The following is an 8,905-nucleotide window of genomic DNA, read 5'->3' on the forward strand; positions in this document are numbered from 1 at the left end:
AAACTTGTTTGTGTTTTGCGTACGTGACAAAAAGCATGTATACTTTCTGGAAGTTTTCTTTTGATGATGTGTGTGACAAGAAAATATACCTTTAGGGTAATGACTTTACAAAATTGGAAAAATACAATGAGTCAGGACGCTATTTTTATTTCTTACGTGGTCAACGATCAGGAGATTAGAAAGGTATAAAAGAGCAAGGATATCTGCGCTCGAGGCAGATGAAGTGCGGTGTCCTAGGACTGTGTTTCTCTGTCATTTTACCCTTGTCTGGTATGTATTAATAAAAGGTTTTGACTAATTTTAATTTTCTTCTCTGTCTTCAGTCACAAAAGTGTCCACAAAGTGGTCAGATATCAAAGTTGCCGTGAAAAGGTAAGTCATAGCTCACCGTCTGAGTGTCTTAGGGAAGTGTATCAGGTTAAAGACAAAAGAAAAAAATAGGGACACAGCGAAATTTCCGCTTTAATCTCGTTTTTTTATTTTATCATTAAAGTAGAACATTGTAAACTTAACTTTAAAATCAATATTGAATTTACTAGAGTTTTTCAGATCCCATCGTAACTAAAGTAGCACATTAAATGCTTCGTATTGTATGTGTTCTTCTATGTATGTGTGTGAATCACTACATGCTTCTTAAATGGACTTTCTCTTACGATGACAGGACACAGAATACATTACATTCATGATATTACAGCTCTCTGAGCAATTTAAATACAAGCATGTATACTTGATATGATTTTCATGATGAAATGCATTAAAGCATGTATTAAACATGGGGGCACAGTGGTAGCGAAGAGCTGGCAACCTGTCCAGAGATTGTTTCTGCCTCTCGCAAGATGCCTACTAGGATGTGCAAGACCCACAATGAAATAATTTAATGCAGCAGTACTGCCTCTTTCAAACGTCCCAACCCCCAATTCCTATCCTTCCTTTACTTTCTCCAGGTAACCAATCACCACACAATAAGCTCTTTAATAAATGTCAGACCATCTGTAAGCTTAGAAAGCCGATTCTTCAAAACTTTTAAGGAACATTGAAATATCTTCGTAGTACATGTTTAATTATTCCATCCATCTATTCCTCCAGTCCCATCAAGTATACAGCGCAAGGCAGGACCAATCCGTGGATTGGGCACCAGCTCTTCGTTACAGCTGCGCCACTGTGCCCACACATTTAATTATTAACAATATACATTATTTTAATGAAGTTAAAAATGTATCTGTATAATGTAATATATATACTTTAATGCATTTCCTCTTAAAATGATATCAAGAGCTCCAAGAAGAAAGCTCTTGGAAATTTAAATCAACTTAGAAACCAGTCATCATCAGTTTAAAATATGTGCTCTTTTCTATTGAATTGAATTCCTTTATTGTTATTGTATGGTACAATGATATCCATCCATCCATTTTCCAACCCGCTGAATCCGAACACAGGGTCACAGGGGTCTGCTGGAGCCAATCCCAGCCAATACAGGGCACGAGGCAGGAACCAATCCCGGGCAGGGTGCCAACCCACCGCAGGACACACACAAACACGGGCCAATTTAGAATCACCAATCCACCTAACCTGCATGTCTTTGGACTGTGGGAGGAAACCAGAGTACCCGGAGGAAACCCATGCAGACACAGGGAGAACATGCAAACTCCACGCAGAGAGGACCCGGGAAGCGAACCCAGGTCCCCAGGTCTCCCAACTGCGAGGCAGCAGCACTACCCACTGCGCCACCCGGTACAATGATATTCAATATGCAAATCCTCCATAAACTTATTTTCCTATAAAATAATAATAATAATAATAATATGATAAAAACAATGAAAAATATACAATAGTGAAAGCATAAGTACAATATACATGCACATACAGTGTAGATGGTTCATAAAGTGGCTCATATTACAACTGTAGTGCAAGTTTAGAGTGAGATCATTGTAATTATAAATACTTGCGTACACACAGGGTAAGGCTGGCATGAGAATGTGTGTGGCTTTGCGCCAAGTTTAATTTTTATATATTTTGAAGTGAGCGGGGAAACAAGCATACAGAACATTTCTGTGTGTACGCACCATTTATACATGAGGCTCCTGGTGTTCAGAGATTAGTATTTTTGAAAGTATCTGTACAGTACATACGCTACCCAGACACACTAGTTGTTTACACAATCAAATAAAGCAACACCAAATAAATAGATATTCAAAAATAAGGGTCTGTGTCGGTGTAAAGTTTCCAAGTTCTCTTCATATCCATAGTGTTTTTTTTCTTTTGTTACTTAGGCTTCTTCCATATTGAAAATAAGTAGGCATCTTAGTAACTGTTGGCTCAAAATTAGAGCAGTGTGAGTACATTTCAGTGTTTGCATGAATGAGTTCTCTAATGGACTGATGGTTGTCCAGGGCTTGACTGTATTTTGTGAACAGTACTGCCAGGGTGGACTCTACCTCACTGCAACCAATGAGCCCTAAAAATGGAGGTACTGTATAAATAAAAAATATCCTTGTAATACAGATGAAGTTATGTGACAATAAGCGGAGCAACATGTGTATTGCTTTGATTACGGGCATTGACCTTAGTAATGTTTTATTAAGATTTTTGCTGTTTTAACTTGTTTTTTATGTTTTGGAAACTGGGGTAGTTAACTCCAAATTACATCAAAGCATTTACACAGCAAGTGCACTGCCCACATTTTTTGTGCTACAGGCTCACAGCTAATGTCCCCTGGGTGCAGCCTGTATGGGTTTTCTCTTGGTACTCCAGTTTTCCTCCCACATTTTAAAGGTGTGCATCTAAGGTTAACTGGTAACTCCATGTGACCTAGTGTAGTGTGTGTATGAATGCCCCCTGTGATGAATGGTTATATCCCATATTGCACCCAGTGCTCTGGTAATAAGCACAAGTGACTGTAAGCTAAAAAAAAAGAAGGTTGGACTGAAAGTAACTTACAGCCAACTTTATCTGGCGTAATATTATACCATAAATGTGTTTATAATAATAAATATTACAAACAACTGTCTCAGATGGCTGTTTCAACAGTTTAACAGTAAGGCATTGTCAAGGCAAAAGTACATACTATAAACTTAACAGCGCAAAGATGTTAGATCTTTTGTTTCAGTGGGTTTTCTAGTGAGATTGATGAAATTCAAAACAGCAGAATACACATTTCATAATTGTTTTAAGGTGATTGAATGTTGCTCTTGAACAATGATTTTATTGTACATTCAGAGGAATATGAGAGCAGTTTTTATAAGAATGGATTTTCAACTCAAGCAGGTTGTCATTTCCTGTTCATCTGAAGTTTAGAAAATATGGTGAGTCCATTTCTACTCTGCTATTGTTGAGTCCATCCTTACATGCTGATTGAAGCAATCGCTGTTCATGACAAAGCAAAACTTCATCAAATCATTTTGTCAGCAAAGAAGATAACTGGTTGTGACTCGCACAGACTCCAGCTTCAGAAAGCATTCAAGCAAGACTACTGCTGACCCTTCCTATTCTGGACATTCAATATCTCAATCCCTCACTTCTGGGAAACAGTACAGGGCAATGAAGGTTAAAACAGCATGGCAAAAAAATTGGTTTATTGTCCAAGCTGAGAATCTTATTAACCTTTGATCAAGTGCTATTAACCTATATCATGTTAAAATGGTGACTAGGTTACATGTTGTTAAATATTGTTGGTTTCTTGCAATGGTTGTGTTATTTGCACTTTACACACACTAAGGCAAATTCCTTGTACTTCCAAACAAATGTACTTAGCTAATAAACTGATATCATTTCATTCCATGTGAAGCCAAGGAGATCAGTGAGGAGCTCATTCTAATGTAATCTTTAGCATCTGCCTTCATAATTTTTAATTTCTGTTATATAGCTTCTTCTTTTGAAGAAAAGCAAAATAAGCAAATGCAGTTTAAAGTTCAGACCTGCAGCATCCACACTCACCCACCCTTAAATAAAATGACAGCTATTATGTCACAAATTGCCTCACACAACAACAACATTTCAACAACAGGAATGCATGCCTGTAAACAAGCGTGACGCAGACATGAAGGATATGATGAAAAATAGCACATAACATACATAGAAATAAATACCAAAGAATCCAGACATGGAAAAATATTCCAAACATGCAAAGATTCTTTCAAATCAGTGGAGTTTTGTGATGCGGGGTGCTGGGGCAGTATAAACCCCAATATTTAAAAAAAAACTCTACTAAATTAATTAGGTAATGTGAAATAATCATGAAATTAATGTGTTTATTTGCACAACGTGCCTGGTGTCAGTGCATATTAACATCCATTAAAAAATGTTCTGAATTGTATCTGTTTAATTTCTGTGTGAATTAAAAAAAAAAATCTGCATGAATACCTATATTTCCAGAGTGAAGGATGCTGGCCAAAAGAGAGTCTACTGTATGTAAGTCTGTGATCTTTTGGCAAGCAGGTGACCTGAAGCTGCCCTTTAATTGGTTGCGTTCAGATTTTTACGGAGATGCAATTCTCTGCATCCTGGACACCCCCATGTTTATTGGCAGTGAATTAGTATTGCTCTAGGTTTATTTGATATAATGTGATTGGACAATTGTCAACACACTATATTATGTTGACGTTAATGGTTCACATTTTACACCGGCCTTTAATGTTACGTAACTACAGATGAGCAAGCGAGACTTTGAGCAACTTCAAGCAGAACGTCAGAAATTAAAGAAAATTTGCCTATTTCATTAATGAAACACCCCTTCATAAATCATTCACTTGAAGGGTAAAAGAAGATAAAGGAGCTTGGAATGGACCAACCTGACTTAAGAAATTGAGTATGAGCTCACACACGTTCAGCATGTGGTGGGTGTTGCAATGCACTATCAGCTCCCAACTTTATACACAGATATTTTCCAGCACTTGTTATGAAAAATGATGTTCACTTACTGGGAGTAATGCAAGTAATGCTTTTTTGTTGCTTTCATTGTTTGCTGTTTCAAAGTGTTGGTACTGAAGCATTGTGGAAAACGACAGGGGTACGAGATCTAAAACAGTTTTCAGAAAAATGCAAGCAGCCGCAGTCATCTATAAAATATAATGAAGCTAATTTTTTTGTAGGCTTAGTATTGCTGAACATCTAGATGAAGTCTACAGGACTGGCATTAGAAGGCACAATGAAGAGGTGACCAACAATCGAAACATCCTGTCCAGAATAATAGATGAGATATATGTGTTTGTGGTTAGTAGAATACAATACAATACAATACAATTTATTTTTGTATAGCCCAAAATCACACAGGAAGTGCCGCAATGGGCTTTAACAGGCCCTGCCTCTTGACAGCCCCCCAGCCTTGACTCTCTAAGAAGACAAGGAAAAACTCCCAAAAAAACCTTGTAGGGAAAAAATGGAAGAAACCTTGGGAAAGGCAGTTCAAAGAGAGACCCCTTTCCAGGTAGGTTGGGCGTGCAGTGGGTGTCAAAAGAAGGGGGTCAATACAATACAATGCAGTTCACAGAACACAACAATTCCTCAATATAGTAAGAAATAAAAAATATAAATTTTAGAAGTACAGAGCAGAATTTAACAGTAGATGATATATCCCATGATAAGATTTGGATTTGTGTAGAGTCCTGGAGACCTCATCCTTCAAGCTGCCTCCCCCATTTGGCCATTCCACGGCTGAAATAGTGCTGGGCCAGCCAATCCGATGAAAGGACCCCTCTTTCCCACGATTCCTGCGATCCTCTATCTGGGATGACTTTTCCTTAGGCAGGCAAAACAACTTGGCAGGTGGGCCATGGCACCAAGTGCCACATTTGAGTACCGAGAAGAAAAACAGAATAAGTGAGGGTTAGTATAACTGTCATGTTACTTATGTTTAAGTGCTAATGACTAACAACAGAGATGCAGTCTGTACAGTTAATCAGCAGCTCTAGTCAGGATATGTTAAACTGAAGTAGTGAGTCTTCAGCCGGGATTTAAAAGCTGAGACTGAAGGGACAACTCTTATAGTAGCAGGCAGACCATTCCACAGTTTAGGGGCCCTGTAACTAAAAGCTCGACCTCCCACTGTTATTTTATTAATCCTTGGAATCATAAGCAGACCGGCATCTTGAGATCTTAATGTGCGCTCAGGTTTGTAAGTCATGATAAGTTCAGACAAGTAAGCCGGACCTCGACCATTTAATGCTTTATATGTTAAAAGAAGGATTTTGAATTCTGCCCTAAACTTAACCGGGAGCCAGTGTAAGGATTTCAGAACTGGAATTATGTGTTCGTATTTTCTTGTTCTTGTAATAATTCTCGCAGCCGCATTTTGGATTAACTGGAGGCTGTATAAAGAACAGTTTGAACATCCAGTGAACACCGCATTGCAGTAGTCAATCCTACTAGAGATAAATGCATGAATTAGTTTCTCAGAATCCTGTTTATTTAAAAAGCGCCTTAATTTCCTAACATTTTTAAGATGGAAGAAACATGTTTTGGACAACTTTGTAATATGCGCTTTAAATGACATGCTAGAGTCAAAGATAACTCCTAGATTGCGGGCTGATTCAGTAAAATTGACTGGGATTCCCACTGAGTTAAATGATGACAAAATATTGTTGTGATCAGCATCATTCCCTCCAACAATTAACATCTCTGTTTTATCTGTATTTAAAGACAAGTAGTTCTTGTTCATCCACTCCTTTAATTCACTAACACAACTAATTAAAGACAGCATTGGAGAAACTTCATCTGATTTAAATGAAAGGTATAACTGGGTGTCATCTGCATACGAGTGAAAATTAACATTATGTTTCCTAATGTGAGATCCCAGTGGAAGCATGTAAAGTGAAAACAGTAAAGGTCCCAGTACTGAGCCCTGCGGGACACCATATTGAACTTCTGTGTATAATGATGGAGTACTGTCAGCACATTTCTGTACATATTGGAATCGATTTGATAGGTAAGAACTAAACCAAGCGAGCACGGTGCCTGTAAACCCAACATCATTTTCTAGCCTGTGCAGTAAAATAGAATGGTCGATGGTGTCAAATGCTGCACTTAAGTCCAACAACATAATTACAGTGGAGTTTCCTTCATCAGAGGATATCAGAATGTCATTTACAACCCGTGTTAGTGCCGTTTCTGTACTATGACCAGTGCGAAAACCAGACTGGAATTTCTCAAATAAATTGTAATGCGTAAGGTGTGTCTGAAGCTGACTGGCAACTACTTTTTCTAGTATTTTAGAGAGAAACGGTAAATTTGAAATAGGCCTATAATTATTTAGTATATGTGGGTCAAGGTCTGACTTTTTAAGTAATGGTTTAATGACTGACAGTTTTAGTGTATCAGGTACTGTGCCATGCAATAATGAACTATTGATAATGTTTAGGATAGGCGCTGCAAGAACATCCATTGCACTTTTTACTAGTTTTGTTGGCACTGGATCTAGGGAACAAGTAGTGGGCTTCATTTTAGAAATTAAACTTAATACTTCCTGCTCAGTTACAGGATTAAAATTACTAAGGTGCTGAGTGCAATGTGAGACAGGGTATGCTAAGCTAGTATTTGGTTTGTACTGTGATGCAGAGATCTGGGATCTTATATTTTTAATTTTCTCATTGAAGAAGTTCATAAAGTCTGTACTGCTAATGTCTGTTGGTATTTTGCACTGTTGATCTGAATTTCCATTTGTTAATTTAGCCACTGTTCTAAACAGTACCCGAGGATTTTTATTATTGTTATCTATTAATAGTGAATAGTATAGTGAATATAGCATAGTGATGTGCTTCAGAAATACTGCACTAGACAGTAGTATGTGGCTAATTTTTTTTTGGCAGTTCTAATTGAAATTTAAGTAAAATTTAACCAGAAAGTCCATCCATCCATCCATCCATTATCCAACCCGCTATATCCTAACTACAGGGTCACAGGGTCTGCTGAAGCCAATCCCAGCTAACACAGGGTACAAGGCAGGAAACAAACCCCGGACAGGCACCAGCCCACTGCAGTTAACCAGAAAGTAATTGAGAAATTTTCAAACCTGAAAGAAAGGAGGGCAACATTATGTTCAAGGAAATATAGTTATCCTGATCATAAGGTCAAAATAAGATTTAGGTTTAACTTTTCCTGTGGGCAGGGCCAGTGCTACCATTAAGGTGAATTAGGTATTTGCCTTGGGCACATATCATAAGGGGAGGAAAAACCCAACCACATGAGTTAGCTATTGAACAGTTGGTTGGCGCACTAATAAGTTTGACCTAGGGGGCAAAATAACCTGGCACCAGCACTGCCTGTGGGTATAGTATAAGACAGATTTGGGGGTTGGGTTATGTTTTAAGAAGTATGTTACAATGTGAATTTGTGCCCAGGTATGGTAAGCATGGCAAACTTGCATAGGACTAGGCAAACTGGCAGCAAGTGTAAAATAAAATTACTGTGGGAATGACTCTCTGGGTGTGGTAAATGATAAACTTATATACAAGACATGAGAAAAATCAGAGTATGATGTGGATTTATGGAATACAGTAAAACCTTGGATTGTGAATAACTTAGTCTGCGAATGTTTTGCAAGATGAGCTAAAATTTTTAATACATTTTAACTTGATAAACGAGTGAGGTCTTGCAATACGAGTAGTATATAGATGGTTGTGGCAAGCGCCCTCTTCTACACGGTGGTGTGCTGGGGAGGCAGCATAAAGAAGAGGGACACCTCACGCCTGGACAAACTGGTGAGGAAGGCAGGCTCTATTGTAGGCACGGAGCTGGACAGTTTGATATCCGTGGTAGAGCGACGGGTGCTGAGCAGGCTCCTGTCAATCATGGAGAATCCACTGCATCCACTGAACAGTATAATCTCCAGACAGAGGAGCAGCTTCAGCGACAGACTGCTGTCACTTTCCTGCTCCACTGACAGAATGAGGAGATCGTTCCTCCCCCACACTAT

The sequence above is a fragment of the Erpetoichthys calabaricus genome, chromosome 7 (assembly GCF_900747795.2).
Source record: "Erpetoichthys calabaricus chromosome 7, fErpCal1.3, whole genome shotgun sequence".
NCBI classification, from domain to species: Eukaryota; Metazoa; Chordata; class Cladistia; order Polypteriformes; family Polypteridae; genus Erpetoichthys; species Erpetoichthys calabaricus.